The sequence below is a fragment of the Monodelphis domestica genome, chromosome 8, assembly GCF_027887165.1.
Source record: "Monodelphis domestica isolate mMonDom1 chromosome 8, mMonDom1.pri, whole genome shotgun sequence".
NCBI classification, from domain to species: Eukaryota; Metazoa; Chordata; class Mammalia; order Didelphimorphia; family Didelphidae; genus Monodelphis; species Monodelphis domestica.
The window spans coordinates 73,320,875-73,336,743 of record NC_077234.1 but is presented as its reverse complement, the minus strand read 5'-3'; the positions used below and the strand labels follow the sequence as shown (position 1 = coordinate 73,336,743).

The 15,869-nt window shown below is 43.5% G+C and overlaps 1 protein-coding gene across 1 annotated transcript in view; it reads right to left on the bottom strand.

Moving 5' to 3' along the window:
* Nucleotides 1-15,869, bottom strand: part of IGFBP5 (insulin like growth factor binding protein 5) — a 30,202-nt gene that overhangs the window by 12,145 nt on the left and 2,188 nt on the right. The window lies entirely within an intron of this gene.

The following is a 15,869-nucleotide window of genomic DNA, read 5'->3' as shown; positions in this document are numbered from 1 at the left end:
CTTTCTAGCTTTATTGCTCTTTATCACTCCATGAAATACATCATTCAACCTCTCTCCATTTTTAATAAACATTTTCATTGTTAGAAGGCAACTGGATGAAAATAGAGAGTAAAGAGCTCCCCTCAAGAGCTTAAGAATATTCTGGATCAGGGGTCTGGAGTGATAAGACATGTATAACCCAGTGGAATTGCTTGTCAGCTCTGGGAAGAAGGAGAGAAGAGGGGAGGGAGAGAACATGAATCCTGTAACCATGGAAAAATATTTTTAAAAATATTCAAGTCCAGTTATGAGTGAGGGAGGTAAATGACTCCCAATCCCCTACCCTAAACCAGTTTGAAACTGGAGTGGGTGAGAAGCAGAAAGGGCTGGGAATATGTGATTGAAAGGGAAACAAAAGAATGGGCTTCCTTCCTCTAGGGTTGTGCCAGCACCTGGCCCCGGGCAGCTGACAGATTCTCCTTCCCCAGATGCACCTGTTTAGCTGGGAGTTCCAGAATGCTGACCTCTGTAAGAAGAGAGCCCAAGGATGAGTCTTTTTTCTTTGCCACCTTCAGCTGGCATAGGGTGCTGACTGATTTCACTGCCTCCAGCTATCTTCTCTAGCAGTCATTTATTCTGCCCAACCCAGACTCCTGTACAGTATACTCAACCTGATGAAGCACCCTTCCTCTTGTTTGATCTCAACTATTCTGAATGCTCTCCTGAAAAGAAGAAGCTACAGCCCATCCCTGTCCACCTCATTTGGTATCTTTTGCCCTTCAACTCTGGAACATGTCGTCTTAATCTTTTTTAAAACCTTTACCTTCTACCTTAGATATAATACTGTGTATTGATTCCAAGGCAGAAAAGTGGTAGGGGCTAGGTAATGGGAATTAAGTGTCTGAGGCCAGATTTGAACCCAGGATCTCTGGTCTCCAGACCTGGCTCTCAGCTATCTAGCTGCTCCTGTACCATCTTAATCTTAAGCACTTAATCAGAACTGTTGTATTTTTAAATCTTTCCCCTTTTCTCTCTTTCCTAGAGAAAAGCTCACAGTCATTCATTAGCCTCCTTAGAATGAATAGATATCCTTTCCCAGTAATTTGAAAATGGCAAGTCATTTCAAGTTAATCTATCCCAAATTTCCTAATATTATCTTAGGGTTCTGCTGACTATTTTAGTAAGTTTTTCTTGGGGAAAGAGGGTTCATTGAATAAACCCTAAAGCTTATATAAACGTCCCAATACCTTCTTTTACTAATCAAGTAATCTTTCGTCTCCACATCTATGAGCTTATTATAGCCTTTCTGAAACTCAGTTTCTTTATCTGTAAAATGAAAGATTTGAGTAGATGACTTCTAAATCTATGACTTAGGGCTATCTTGGATCTCATACATTTTTTTTTACATCTTTCTGGATGGCCTTGACTCCAGAGGACTCAGACTTTGGGAGAGTAAGAAGATAAAGTCTAAAGAGTAAAGTGGGCATTAATAAAAGGCAAAGTATCTAGTTGTGGGCTAATGAGTTAATTGACTCCTAGAAATGGTCTTGGGGTTTAGAGAAGGAAGGAATGAGAGAGAGTCATGATTTAAAAGGATGGAAAGTAAAAAGGGAACTGGTGGGATAGCCTGGAGAAAAGAAGGTTGGGGGGATTGAAGAGTTTTTGAGGAACAGCCCTAGATTTGGAGTTAAAAGGTCTGGAGTTGAATCCTTGTTTCCCAAGTCTCAGTTTTCGACTTTGTACAATAAGAATGGGTAGCTTCGATCAGGAGTTCTTAGCCTGGAGCTTACGAATTTGTTTTTAAATAATATTCTGATAACTACTTCAATATCATCCTACATACATGAATCCACATACCAGAGAAGGTAAAGATCTCTAAAGTCCCTTCCAGCTCGAAATTCGAGCATATTAGAATTAAAGCAAGAGGAGGAGGAAGTCAGGTAAGAAGTTGGGTCAAGAGCTTGGCAATGTTTCTGTTTGGTTGAACGTCCCAGTGGCTGTCCACCTAATAACAGGGTAGAGCCCCAGGATGACCAGTAGAGGGAGGCAGTGAAACGTGCCAGAGAAAACCAGAGCCAGCCCACAGCCTGACGTCCAGGGTCAGAGCTGAGTTATAAATTATGATGAATATAAACAACTTCTTCAACCTGGAATTTGTGGGCCTGCCTTGCTCATCCCATCCAAACTTTCCCTTCTCCTTGTGGTTCTCTCCAGTACTTAAGGGGCCACATGAGAACTGGAGTGGGCTGCTTAAAAGGGGGTAGGGTAGGGATGGGCAGTGAGCAAAATTTGGGAAGGGAAGAGAATGGTAACAAAAAGGGCTCTGCAATATCTTGGCTATACTGGATCACCTGGAACAGAAATTGTCTTGGAGAAGGAAAAAAAAAAAACCCACCACATGCCCAGAACTCTCTTCCCCCTGTCTAAATTCTTTGGCAAGATGGGGGGGGGGGGGGGTAGAAGAGGGATAGGGTGCATGCAGAAAGCTTAGTGTTCCATTCTTGGAAATTCAGGTCAGTCCAACAGACTTAATGGGCCCCCATGGGCTGTCTTATCCTTTTGAGGGCTGGAGAGTGGTGGATCTAGGGGATGGGGCTGTCAGCTTCTCTCACATTACTTCCAACTTTGGGGTGGAGGAAAGCCCAGAAAGGAGTCTAATAAGCATTTATGCCCTCTGTTCTCCCCAAATTTCCAACCACAGCCCCTTTAATTTTGGCTTCTTGACCCAGTTTTGAGACTCCTCTGCCTCCTTGGAATCGGATGCCACCCGTGCCTGGGGAGAGGAGGGCAGGGGGCCTCAGACAATTTGTTCCCTCAGTTCCAGAGTCTAAAATCTTTGGGGGACTTGGGGGGGGGACAGATACTCCTTGTCCTGGGCCCCCAGACAATGTGCTAATCCACAATTTTCTGCTTTTCCCCCTTCCTGTAGAACTTAAATTTGGAGTAATCTGGCTAAAATTGGTTCAGTACTTAGGGAGGAGGTTTTTACATTTGTCTTCTCTTTCCTCCAGCCCCATCTCCCTCTGTCTCTGCTTATGCTGATCAGTTTAAGGTCTCTGTCTCTCTCTCTCTCTCTCTCTCTCTCTCTCTCTCTCTCTCTCTCTCTCTCTCTCTCTCTCTCTCTCTCTCTCTCTCTCTCTCTCTCTCTCTCTCCTACTTTGCTCTATTTATCTGGCTCTTTCCCCCTCTGCCTTCTCTGTCTTGCTTCCCCTCCTCTCCCATTCTCTCCTCTCATCTCTCTAGTCAGCACTCAGCTTGTCAGTGGTTCCCCCTCACCCCACAAGAAGAAGCTTGCTCAGTCTGGTGATTCAATTAGGGCCTGAGCACTCTCTGGAGAAGACAAGGGACATTAACTCTTTCCTGGTCAAAGGTGGGAGAGAGGAAAGAGCTAATTCAGTCTTGGGCACTGTCTAGTCCTACGAGCACCAGAATAATTTGTCCAAAATGCCCAGTTGTTCATCTGTATATGAATTTGAACAGTTGGGGCACAATTCACAAATCTTCCCTCCCCCATGTCCCCTTTGTCCCTGTCCTCCTCTCCTTCCTCTTTGATGCTCAGATTCCATGCCTCCAGAACCAAAGGCAACTTTGGGAACTAGGGGCTTCAGAAGAGATAAGTTTATTCACAGTACTCCATCTTGCAACAAGAACCCTGGTTGGTGCCTTCTTCCTTTTTTTTCCACCATGACATTTAGGAGTAAAGACCCAAATGTACAGCCAGGAAAACTGAATCCAGCAGACATCAGCTACAGATATTAATTAATATTTACTTTTATTTTATATTTTATATATTTTTATATTTTATAAAAATATATAAATATCTTATATTTATATATATTTAATAAATTTATATATTACATATAATGATATAATATATTTATATAATACAGATATTTATTAAGCCCTAAAGGCTCCGAATGCCTCTAAGTGAGTTGGAGCCTTTAGGAATAATAAATATAGAACTGGATGAGAAGAGGGTCTGGGCTTCTCCCTCCTAGACTCATAACAACTTACAGTGACAGCCATGTCCTTTTTATCCCATTCCTCAGGTATTCTGCCCCTATTACCTCTTTTTGGTAACTTATGATGCTGCTTCTCCATCTATAAAGTGAAGATGAGAGAAAAGAGTATAGAGAAAGAGCTACAGATGTTTTGGTTTGGAACAGGCAACACTTGACTGGCTGCATAATCCTAAATAACCCTCATCGTAAGACCAGAAGACAGTGAGCACCAAGAAACTCCCATCTCCCACCCTCTTGGAAGACAAATACGTCAGAAGAATTAAGTGCCTAGAAGGAATAGAGGAGATGCAATGACTCAACTGGCAATTTCATTCCAGGCTCAGATCCATTCTCCCGAGAGCTGTGCTTTGGAGAAAGCAACAGCAGTTTGCATTTATATAGGGTTTTAGGGAGCTAAAGTGGTTCAGAGGAAGGAATGCTGGAGTGGGAGTCAATGGTCTTTGGTTCCTATCTTGCCATTTTATTATCTGGGACCTTGGACAAGACAGTTAACCTCTTTGAGCCTCATTTATAAAATGAGACGGCTGGTTGGGCTTGATGGCTTGATGTTCCCTTCCAATTCTAGACTTTTGATTCTAAGGTATACAAAGTGTATCAAAGTCAAAAATTATTATCTTCATTTTTTCCAGATGATATCACTGAGGCTCAGAGAGTTTAGGCAGTTTTTATGTGGTCACCCATTGCTGGTCAGACTTCAAGTCCCGGTCTCTTGACTCGAAATCGATGCTGCCTCTTGTGAGTAAATACAATATTTCTTTGTGGGATGAACAAACTTGGTGTTTTTAAGCTGGCTAACAGAAGCGTTGGATAAGGAGTCAGGAAGTCCTGGCTTCAAATCCTACTTTGGATGCTGACTAGCTGTGTGATCTTGAGCAAATTATTTAACTTCTCTGAATCTTGGCTTCCTTAATTATAAACTGGACATGTGGGTATATAAAGTCTCTTCCATTTCTAACTCTATGCCCATATGAACTAGAGCCAGGAGACCCTAGGAAAAATGGAAGAGAGTGGGCTCCAAACTGTTCTCCTCTAGAATAGCCCAGAGAGGCTGGGGATCTCCTCTACAGGGCTGATTCCAAGTAGCCTGTTCACCTCCTTACATCTTTAGCTCCCTGGCCCAGGAGGTCACTCTCAAGATATCCCCAGGGGCTTTATTTTTGGTCCCCAAGCTCTTAGGTGATGCCCTCTAATCCCAGAAATTGATCCTAAGATAAAATGACTCTGCTGATATAATGCTTAATTTTATCCTGCTCTGGCTCCTCCCATCCCCCTGAACTCCATGGGGCTATAAATAATTTCCTTCACTGAGTCTCTATACCCTGCTCCTGATTGAGTCTTAGGTTGTCCAATTGAGTGTACCTCTGGGCTCAGCCAACATTTATGGGTTTCCTCCTGTACAATAAACACCCCCAACTTTCATGATGTCCCAGACACCCGCATACATCTTAGATAATCTCTGTAGAGGTTCATCTCACTTTTCCAGAGAAAACACTCCTTAATTCCATTTAATGAGGCTTTTTTTGAGCCTTGAGTCTCTACTGGGCACCATGCTAGGCAATGAGGACACAGACTGAAAAATGAACAGATCTTTCTGATCCTCAAAGAAGCATCACAAGCCTAATCACAAGGAAATTCAAGGGAGTTGAGAACACGAATAACTGGGGAGATGAAGGAGGCTTTCCCTAGGAGGTGACAGACACGGGAACGTATCTATAAAGGAAGAAGATGATTTTAAGACTGAGAGCTGATAAGGGAGTGAATTCCAGGCATGGGTGTATGTGTAGGGGAAGGTGCCAGGCTATGTGTCTTCTTGGTAAATGCATGGAGGAGTGAGATGGAATGGGGGATGGGAGGATAGCTAGTAATGTAGTTTGCCTGGGACACAGTGCATGAAAGGATTACAGATAAGATTGGGAACATGCAAGTAGTGACTAATGTGATAGAAGGTTGGGAAAGTAGGTTTGAATTTAGAGGGTTGAAGGTCTTTAAACCTAGACAATTTGTATTTTATTCTGGAGGTGATAGGGAGCCACTGACCAGTCTTGAGCAAAGGAGTTCACATGGTCAGATTTGTTCCTTGGAAGGACTGTTGTGGCAGCCATGTGGATGATATATTGTTGATGAGAGAGACTGGAAGTTACTTTGATGTTCCTTATATTTTATTCCTGCAGTAAACAGAAAGACCATTGGCAGATATCCATCCACTCACAATTAATTCTAGATAATAGCAGGGTTTGCTAGCTGAACAAATATTGATGTGATAGGGTTTTAACAAGGTGGAAAACTATCCCAGGGGACATATAGCTCAAAGCTTGGTCTTGGCCATTCCCCAAAGGAAAAAGGGAGAAACAGAGTAGTGACTCTCATGTCTACTTCTGGTAACATTGATCAAAGGTCTCTAGAAAGCCTACTCCCTGAAGTCCAAATCTATCTCTCCCATCTGAAGCTCTATGAAGTGCTCTACCATAAGAACTTGTCTGCTACTCAGAGGCAACTCATCTACTCCCACCCTTTTTCCAAATGGAAATGGGAACTGAGAGCCAGGGCCATTGCTTGTAGCATGGGTATGACTTCACAAGTCAGGAGCTTGAGATTGACCTTGAATTCAGAGCCTGGGAAGCCCCTGGCCTTTTGCCAAGACCACCCTTGATGACAGACAGGTTGGTTCAGTTTTCACAACCAAAGGGTTGATGGCCAACCTGTGCATGTTGAATATGAGAATGGGCTGGGCTTCTTTTGATCTCATCCCTGCTTCCTCTATCTTTTTTTTTTTAAACTCTTACCTTTCATCTTAGTATCAATACTAAGTATTGGTTCCAAGGCAGAGGAGTGGTAAGGGCTAAGCAACTGGGGTTAAGTGACTTGCCCAGGGTCACACAGCTAGGAAATAGCTGAGACAGATTTGAACCCAGGACCTTTCTCTATCGTAACAATTGTTGGCACTAGATGATCTCTAAGACTTTTGAGTTCCAACAGTTCATGGTTCTAGGATTCTAGAAATGCGTCTAGAATCATTAAAAAAGGCAACTATCAATAGGATTGAAAAATGGAATAAGTTCTAGGTCTCAATGGTCCATGTGACCCTGAGGTCTCATTATTTACCTACCTGCCTTTAAGGAGAAAGAAGGAAAGGGGAACACATTCCCCAGTTTTTTCCAGGTTCATCTTCCTTACAGGAGGTGCCCACCTAAACCTGGGTTTAGATATAGATGGTAAGGAATGAGCTGGTGAATCATCGCCTCTGTGCCCTAATGTTCTAGCCAACCAGTCTGCCCCCTGCTAGGACCTGGCCCTGGGAATATTGCCACCACTTGGGAGACCAAAAGACTGGATGATGATGATGACTGTGAACATAGTATAAAAATCGTCTCATTCTCCTGAGGTCTGACAGTTTCCTAGCCCGTCATGCCAAATGACTCAATGGCAATTGCAGAGAGGGAGAAGGTGTGTGTGTGTGTGTGTGTGTGTGTGTGTGTGTGTGTGTGTGTGTATGTGTGTGTGTGTGTTGGGGGGAGCTGGTGAGGACTGGGTGGAGGTTCATAATGCCCCTCCCTGGTTCCTCCTCCTACCCACTCTGTCACTGGCCAGAGTCTGTCTTTCCCCAGGCTCTTGGAAGGGACTGTTTTCTTTTCCTTTGTGGTCAGTGTCAGACGCACATGTTCTGGGCTTCTTTTAACCTGAATTATAGGCTGGAACGGAAATGAGCACCAGCCTTCCAAGAGGAAAACCAACCTAGACAGCTGTCATGCTGAAAGGAAGATGCAAGGGGAAAATTTGCTGGCTTGTTAGGGCAGGCTCAAAAACCCGTATTGACCTGTCAGAGTGGGGGAGCCTGACTCCCTCTGGCCGAGTGCCTTCCCCTCTAGAACAGCAGGGGAGATGGTATATTCTGAGTCAATTGGTAAGGCAGGGGTTCGAGACCTCCCTTTGCCTCAGCTGTGCCATTACGAGCAAGGAGGCAGTGAGAAAGAGCATGAGAATTTAAGTCACAAGAACCCAGCCGAAGTCTTGGTTTTGCCTACTACCCTTATGATCTTGTGCCTCGACCTGTCTGAATCTCGTTTCCCTCATCTTATGTAACTGGGGGTTTGGCCTGGATGCCTTCTGGGGCTCTATTTCAGCTCTAAACATGACTCTATGAACAGGAATGACAAACTGGTCCTTTCTATGACTCAGTTCATCTGAATTCAGTGGTCCCTGCTGATGGGTAACTCAGTACCATTCTTAGGGGATGGCCTGATGTTTTCAGCTGGGAGATAGATGAGTGGTGGGTCTTACCCCTCTCGACTATTCCCTTCTAGAGGCAAAGTCTATGTCTGGTGAGAAGGAACAGAGAAGGAAAGTTTGAAAAATAATGATGACTGTCAAGATGGTTCAGATAGCATCTTGGGAAGGGCTGGCTCAGTTAAACAGGATCTTAAGGATTAAAGAGAATATGCCAATTAGCACATAGGCTACCTCTTCCTAACACCTCCAAAGGGGAAGGTCTTATTGTTGGTACCATTTTGGTAGTTCTCAGATGGAACGCTAAAGGAGGAAATGGTACTATCTTTCAGGACCAGTGAAGAAAATGTAACTGGAGAAGATGAGAACGGGAATGATCTTGAACGACACTTTTCTCTCTTGTGAGGTGTGTTAGTTACTCTCTCCCCTGGAGTTCCAATATGCCCCAAACTTTCAGGTTTCTGTGAAGCTCAGTAGCTGTCTATCAGAGATAGGAGTAATCAAATAATCTTTATCTCTATCTACTTCTGCTCTGGACAAACACTATACTGAACCATAGTCAAGAAGGCTAATGGAAAGAAGACGATATGATCCTCTCCTGAGACTAGTTCAAACCTGGACAGCTTTCATCACAGGGAACTTCTTCCTTATGGTTAACCCCATCCTCCCCATGATATAGTTGACTTATTTCTGGTATTAGATAGGGTAAAAGGCAAAAAAAAAATCTGTAGTTGACCTCTTTCTGGCTTTAGAGAGGGTAAAAGGTTAGGGAGAGGGTTAAAAGCTGAGATTTCCCAAGAAAACCCTTAGGAATCTTACCCACTGGTGGGAGATGAAAATGAAGGTGGAAAAAATTACAGCCTAAAAATCACAGAGATGTAGGTCCTGGGTTCAAAGCTGGCCTTGGACACTTCCTAGCTGTGAGCCATTCATTAGGTATTGGCAACTTTCAAATAGAAAAATCTTTCTATATTTGAAAGGTTAGTTCCAAATATGACCTCTCAGAACTGGCCATTCTTGACTCTTCCCCCACTCCAAAAGTGTTTGGGGTATCCCCAAAATCATAGTCCAGTATTAAGCTATTGGAACTCTTTGTATTTTGTAGCAATTTACCTCTGTATATGTGGCAAATCTACCCAGTAGAATTTTGGCTTTTTGAGGCAGAGGCCATTTGGATTTTGGTATTTATATTCTCAGTGCCTGGCATATAAATAAAGACTTCATAAATGTTTATTGAATGGATGGTTAAAGTATCCCCTGCTCTTCTATCCTATCCAGTTCTCTTACCACTCTCTTTTCAGTCTCTTGTTTACTAAATGGAAAGCTGATACATGGACAGAGGCAATGACAATGATAAACCAAACAGACTCCTCTTCACTTTCTGGGTTCAATCCCTAAATTTAGGAGCTGAGGAAGTTGCCTCTTGCATATCTGGATCCAAGTCCTTGAATATAACGGGGTCCCCCATTACATTCACATCTCATACATATATGCACAATATATCTCAAAGTCTTAAAATATAATCTATATATGTATGCATATATATATTTATCTACAAATATACAGAAAAATCAGAAAACTAGGAGGATTGGGTGCTGGGGCCATAGTGAAGAACTTTGAGGAAGGAGGAGGGGGAGGAGAAGAGGAAGAAGCAGCCTAGTTCTCAGTTACACATTTATTTATTTCTCTGACCTGGTCCTGGGGACATTTCCACACATGACTCATCAGAACTGGAGCTGCCCAGAACAGAGTAGGGCAGCCCTTTCTGCACTGTACACTCAGGCAAGTAATTAAATATACCTTCTGAACAGTCCCCAGGGTGGGAAGGAGGGGAATAGTAGGGATGGAGTGGGGATCTTCTCTTGCCCTGTGACATCTCCTCTCCCCCCAATTCTCTTGTATTTTAAGGTTTGGGATCTGTTTTGGGTCAAACAAGCGAAGTCTTGTCAGGAAATCAAAGCAGAGCAGAGGATGAAGAATCTTCTTGACTCTTTGGCTCCCTTAAAATGGTCTTCTGGAAGCTGGAAGAGGGGTGGGCTGGGCAAAGTTGCCTATTTTAGTTCTAGGTTAAGGACAGGGCTAAAAGCTGAGATTTCCCAAGAAAACCCCAATAGGAATCTCAACTACTGGTAGGATCTGAAAATGAGGGAAGAGAAAATTACAGCCTATATTATAGGAGATGGAGGTCCTGGGTTCAAATTTGACCTCAGACACTTCCTAGCTGTGTAACCCTGGGCAAGTCACTTAACTCCCACTGCCTACCCCTTACAGCTTTTCTACCAAGGGAAGGGTTTAAAGGTTAAGGGTTTTTAGAACTCTTGGGAGTAGGAAAAGAGAGGAGCTTTGTGAGGAGAGAGCATCTTCACTGTTATTATAGGGGAGTAGGAAAGGCCCCTTCTTAAACCCCAATCTCTCTAGGATCATACTACTTTTTTTCTAGAGTTCCTGAACATAAGGGCAAATTCAGCTTTTTGTTGTAGGTTCAGAATTTGGCAGGAATAAGGGCTAGGAATAGCATGCGCAGGTATTATCCCAGATTTCTGGGAAGATCCCTAAGTAGAACCATAGGTTGTTACAAGTGGCTACTCATTTTTCAGATAGGGAACTTTCCAAGATTCATCTAGGGGTGTTAAGCCACTGTATAAATAGGCTTCCCTCCTTCATTCCTAAACATGGCCAAGGAAAGACTACAAACACAGGGATCTTATTTTTCCTACTGCCATAAGGCACAGAGTGGTAACTCTGGGATCTATATCTTTGCTTATGGTACAGGCTGAATATCTCTGGATACTTGCTTTGGTTTCCAAAGACATTAGGACAATTCTGATGCTACTAACTTGACTTTGACCTCATGGTGCCCTTGGCAGGTCCAGCATCTTCTTCTCTCCCAAGAACAGCACAATATCAAGTTGGCAGGAATGCATTGCCCTTTCTTTCTTAGGGGCAGTATAAATTCAGCATAACTGGATGGATATGCCTTTCAATTTCTCAACCCAAGAGTCTTCTGGTCTTTAAATGAATATTCAATAAAAGAAAATTAGCTCAGGCTCTTTATCTCTCCACACATCAATTTTTTTTTCTCTCCTGCCTCCTCTCTTCCTTTTGTTTAATCAAACACAAGAAAACCATAGCTGAAAACTGTTTCACTAATCCTAGTGATGGCAGGACCCTCCAAAATTCATTTCATCCTGTTTCTGAGAAGTTTTCCCCCTGTTTCTGAGTTTTTTCTCCTGATAATGAGAGGTGACCCTATCATCCCAGAGAATGGTAGAAAAGGATGAAGGAAGATTAGATATGAGAGCTCTTGCTGCTAGGGTATGGGTGGGTATACAGGATATTCTATTCATTTTAAAGATTTCCCCCAAAGAAATGGATTCAAATAATTTAATACCTATAGACTGAGAAGTCAGAACCAGTCAAAGCACCTGTTGACAGCCTTGGACGATCATGTCTCTGGTTCCTTTCCTAGATTTTCTTTCATCTCATTCTTCCCTCATAATCTAGAATTTTAAACCAACCAGTGACTTTAGAAGAGATAGGTAACTACAGAACAAAGATCATTAAAATGGGGTGGGGGGATATTTCTTTGGATATTAGGGGAAAATAGAGACCCATGGTAATTATATTTGAATTAATTGAATTTGAATATGAATGAATTCCCCTGGATTCTGCGGATATATTCAGAAGGTAATAATACAAGTCAATAATACTAGCAAAGATGCATATTTGTTTGTATCTATGAAGGTCTATGTTTAGCTCCGGGAGTATGAGAATGGCCTCTATAACCAGTGACTTCAAAGAAGGAAAATTCTCTGTGACAAAAACAAAATTAAAGCCTTCTTCAGGTCCTTTTCTCTCTTGTAATCACCCTTTTTCTCTCCCTCCTCCTCTCCCTGATCTTTTTCTCCCTGACCTTTTTCATCTACTACATTTAAAATTCATTTTAAAAAATTTATTTATTTACACTTAAATTCATTTTAGATGAGAAAGGATTCAAATTTCATCACAGGTTTCTAGTTTCTGGGACATATAGAGTCTAGGGTTTGGTAATTCCTCCTCTAAAGTTGGAGGGGTTTTATCATTCATATTAAGAGTTTTCATGGTCAATGGGATGTGCTCTCTCTCTCTCTCTCTCTCTCTCTCTCTCTCTCTCTCTCTCTCTCTCTCTTTCTCTCTCTCTCTCTCCAGTCTTTCCCCCCTCCCTCATAAGCAAGGGTTCTCTGATCCCATGATCCCTGCTCTGACCTTGATCCTTAACCCTTAGGTCAATACAATTTTCCCAGAAACTTCTTCGGGTACCTCCAACTCGAGCTCTAGTCAATCAACCTACAGCTTTCCAATGTCTGTAAAACCTGTAGCCCATATGGCAAAGCCAAGGAAGAAACCAAGGGAGGAGCCAGAAAAAGGGTGTATGTAGGCAGATAGAGAAAGGGGGAAAGTATTAGGAAAGAAAAAAAAAGGAGAAAAGGGGAGAAGGTAGCTTTCCTTGTTGAACTGCCATCTTCTCTTGAGCTGATACAGCAAAAAAAAAAGTTTAAAAAAGAGGAAATTGGAAAAGAGGGGAAAAAATATCCAGTTAGGGTTTAGTCTGTCTGTTGCTCTCCCAGTTCTAGCTATGGTTGGCTCACTAGGAAACCTTTCAAAGGCATTTTTTTTTGAAAGCAAAGGAAGAAGGAATCTGGCTCCCTCACTTTTCCATGAGCTTGTTCAACTCAGTGGACATGAATTTGGCTAATAAAATCAGCTCTGGAACTCAGTTTCCACATGACTTTTGGACTAGGCAGAGAACTGTGGCTAGACTGATCCCGGAAGCCAGAAAAAAGGGGGGATTGCTGACACCTTATCCCACTCTCCCCACCTGCTGGCCAAAAGATACCCCCAACCCTCATGATGAGCACCCCATTTTTTCTTTTAAATTAGACATATTTTGTCCTTGCCCTAAGTAGACAGAAATCAGTGTGGTATATGTCTCACATCTGTTTCTTGAGTAAAGTTAGTTCACCTAAGTGTTTCCTTATTTCAACCTGTTTCCTCAGTAGAGAAATGAACATTTGCTCAACCCACCTCAAAGAGCTGTTCTGAGGATCAAATTTATGTAAAACAATCATAAAATGAAATTAAATATAAGCTAGGTCTCTCTACTCTAACTCCTGAAGAGACTGGAAGCTTGAATTATTGAACTGAGCCCTGCCCTTCATCTTTACCCCCCCCCTCCCCAACTTCTGGACAATCATTTCTTGCCTTCCTGTAATGCTGGGCATCCATCCTACTGGGATGTAGTATTATGTGTGTGTATTTTTGTATATATATATATATATGTGTGTGTGTGTGTGTATGAATACATGTATATATGGCAGTATCAAAAATGCTTTTTTAGCTATTAAATATGGTACTCTCATAAAGTTTGATCTCTGTACATATCCTCTCTTTAGCTTAAATCCAAGTTCTCTTTGTGGCTTTCAGCTTCAGATCTCTCGGTCACAAATGTTGCTCACAGAGTCTTGCCCTAATAAATAGAGACATATGATGGGTGGTGCCTAAAATTAGGTGGAATATTTTAAAAGCCTACTCCAACTGCCCCTTAATTGCTTAATGACCTCATACTGGATCAAGCACAGTGAATACAGTAGGCGCTTAATAAATGTCTGTTGCTGATTGATTGATGATTGTACCGCTGTTTTTATTTACATATAGGTGAGTATCTTGGGACTCTCTTTGTCTCAAATCTTCACTGCCTAGCTCACTCAACACACTTCTCATTTCAAGCTCTTTCTCTGCCTCTGGACTTGTGGCCAAACGAGTGATAGCAGTCCAGCTCCTGAGTGCCTTCTCTAGTTGCTCAGCAACAGGCCTATGAAAATATACTTTCCCCATCCCTTCTTTTTTATTCTCATACTTTACATTGGAGATGCCATGGCTGCTTTCCACCTCCCTCCTCTGACCTCAGAAATGCTGTTTCTTTTTTCTTTTTTCTTTTCTTCCTTTTTCTTTTTGTAGTCTCAGGACAAACCCAGTCACCTTGGATATTTCTCCTTCCACTTCCACTCCCATCTCTCAAAGGGGTGGAAGTCTAGGGGACGACAAAGACCAGGAACCGAGAAGAAGAATCTTATTTCTTCCTGGTGCCATAAACTGATTAAATCATTCTAAATCTCTCTGCTCAGTCCCCGACTCTAGTTTTCAAAAACACCTTTAAATTGTTGGTGGGGGAGGGGCGGGGGGCGAGGCGATAGATGATGTCTACGTTCCCTTCTAGAATGTTTGAACATTCTGTGTTCCCAAGATGAGGCCAGACCCCATTCCTAGGAGAAAGAAGCCTTAGGGCAAAGCTAACCAGCTCACGTACGTCATACACCTGCTCTGGGGGAGATGGGGGTGGGGTCGGAGAGGCACCCACAAGGCCAGGGAGCGAAGGGGCGGGGACGCAATCCTGGCTAAACGAGGGAAAGCAGCCCCCCTTGTTCACTGGGTGGCACTAGTGAATTGCTCGAAGGCGTGGGGGTGGGGGAGGGGAGCAGCAGTTTCTGATAGCATCATACTTAGGACACAACCTAGGCTCTTGGAGGACTGGGACTCCAAGGTTGCTCTCTTTGGCTAATCGATTTCCCCAGCTTTTTCACCAACCGAGACGGTCGCCCACTCCTTCCCTCCCTCTCCCTCTCCCTTTCGCTCTCCCTCTCCCTCTCCCTCTCCTTCTCCCTCTCTCTCTGTCACACACACACACACACACACACACACACGAATAAAAGAGTGGCGCATGATACTATCTGAAGATACTTTGCATAGTTTCAGTGTGACCAGGTTATTACACACAGTGTGCTAGGTTCCAAGACAGGAAATCAACTCATACCTTCTCCCCCCCCCCCCCCCCGCGCTAAACTAGTTCAAATCCACATTTTTGAGGATCAAATACGGTGGTGTCGCCTTTTTTTTTTAAGAGGTTCCTAATAAAAATAAACGGGTTCTCGACCACCTATCCTGCACCCCGCCCACTCGCCGCCCCCACCACCTTAATCAAAATGCACTTCCTGGAATCACTTGCAGGGCCAAGCCCTCTCGAGGGGGTGGAAAAGGGTTTAAGGGGCTGGACACCCTTGCCACAAGATGTCACTTGGGAAAGCCGTCTTCTCTTCTAGAGTTTGGCAACCGTTACCACACAGCTCCTGAACACCACAACTCCTTTGCATTGCATTATGGAAAAAGAGTGAATGCGGGGTTCGAATGCACCGGCGTGCAGCAGTGTGGGGGTGGGGGGCAACAAAGGCTGGGGTTGGGTTGGGGGCGGAGAGGGAGGCGCACCGGGATCTACGCCAGGAGACTTCTCCAAGTTCAGAATTTCTGAACGCAGTTTTTTTAAACCCTCCTGAAAGGAGTCAATTACAGTTAGTCTGGGCCGTACGTGCCCGCGGCTCAGATCTGGGCCCTCTCACCCTGGTTTATCTCTCTCTTTCCCTCCCTTCCTTTCTTTTTTAAGGATCAGGTGAAGTCTAAAGGGGATGGGCAGGGAAGGAGCCCTAGACCTTTCCTCATTGAACGTCAAGCTCTGTCAATCACTCGAGCCAAGGACTCCAGGCTCCTCCGACAAGGGCCGGGGGCGGTAAGGGGCGGAGGTTACGGATCGAGAGTCTAAGCTGCACCGGCTCC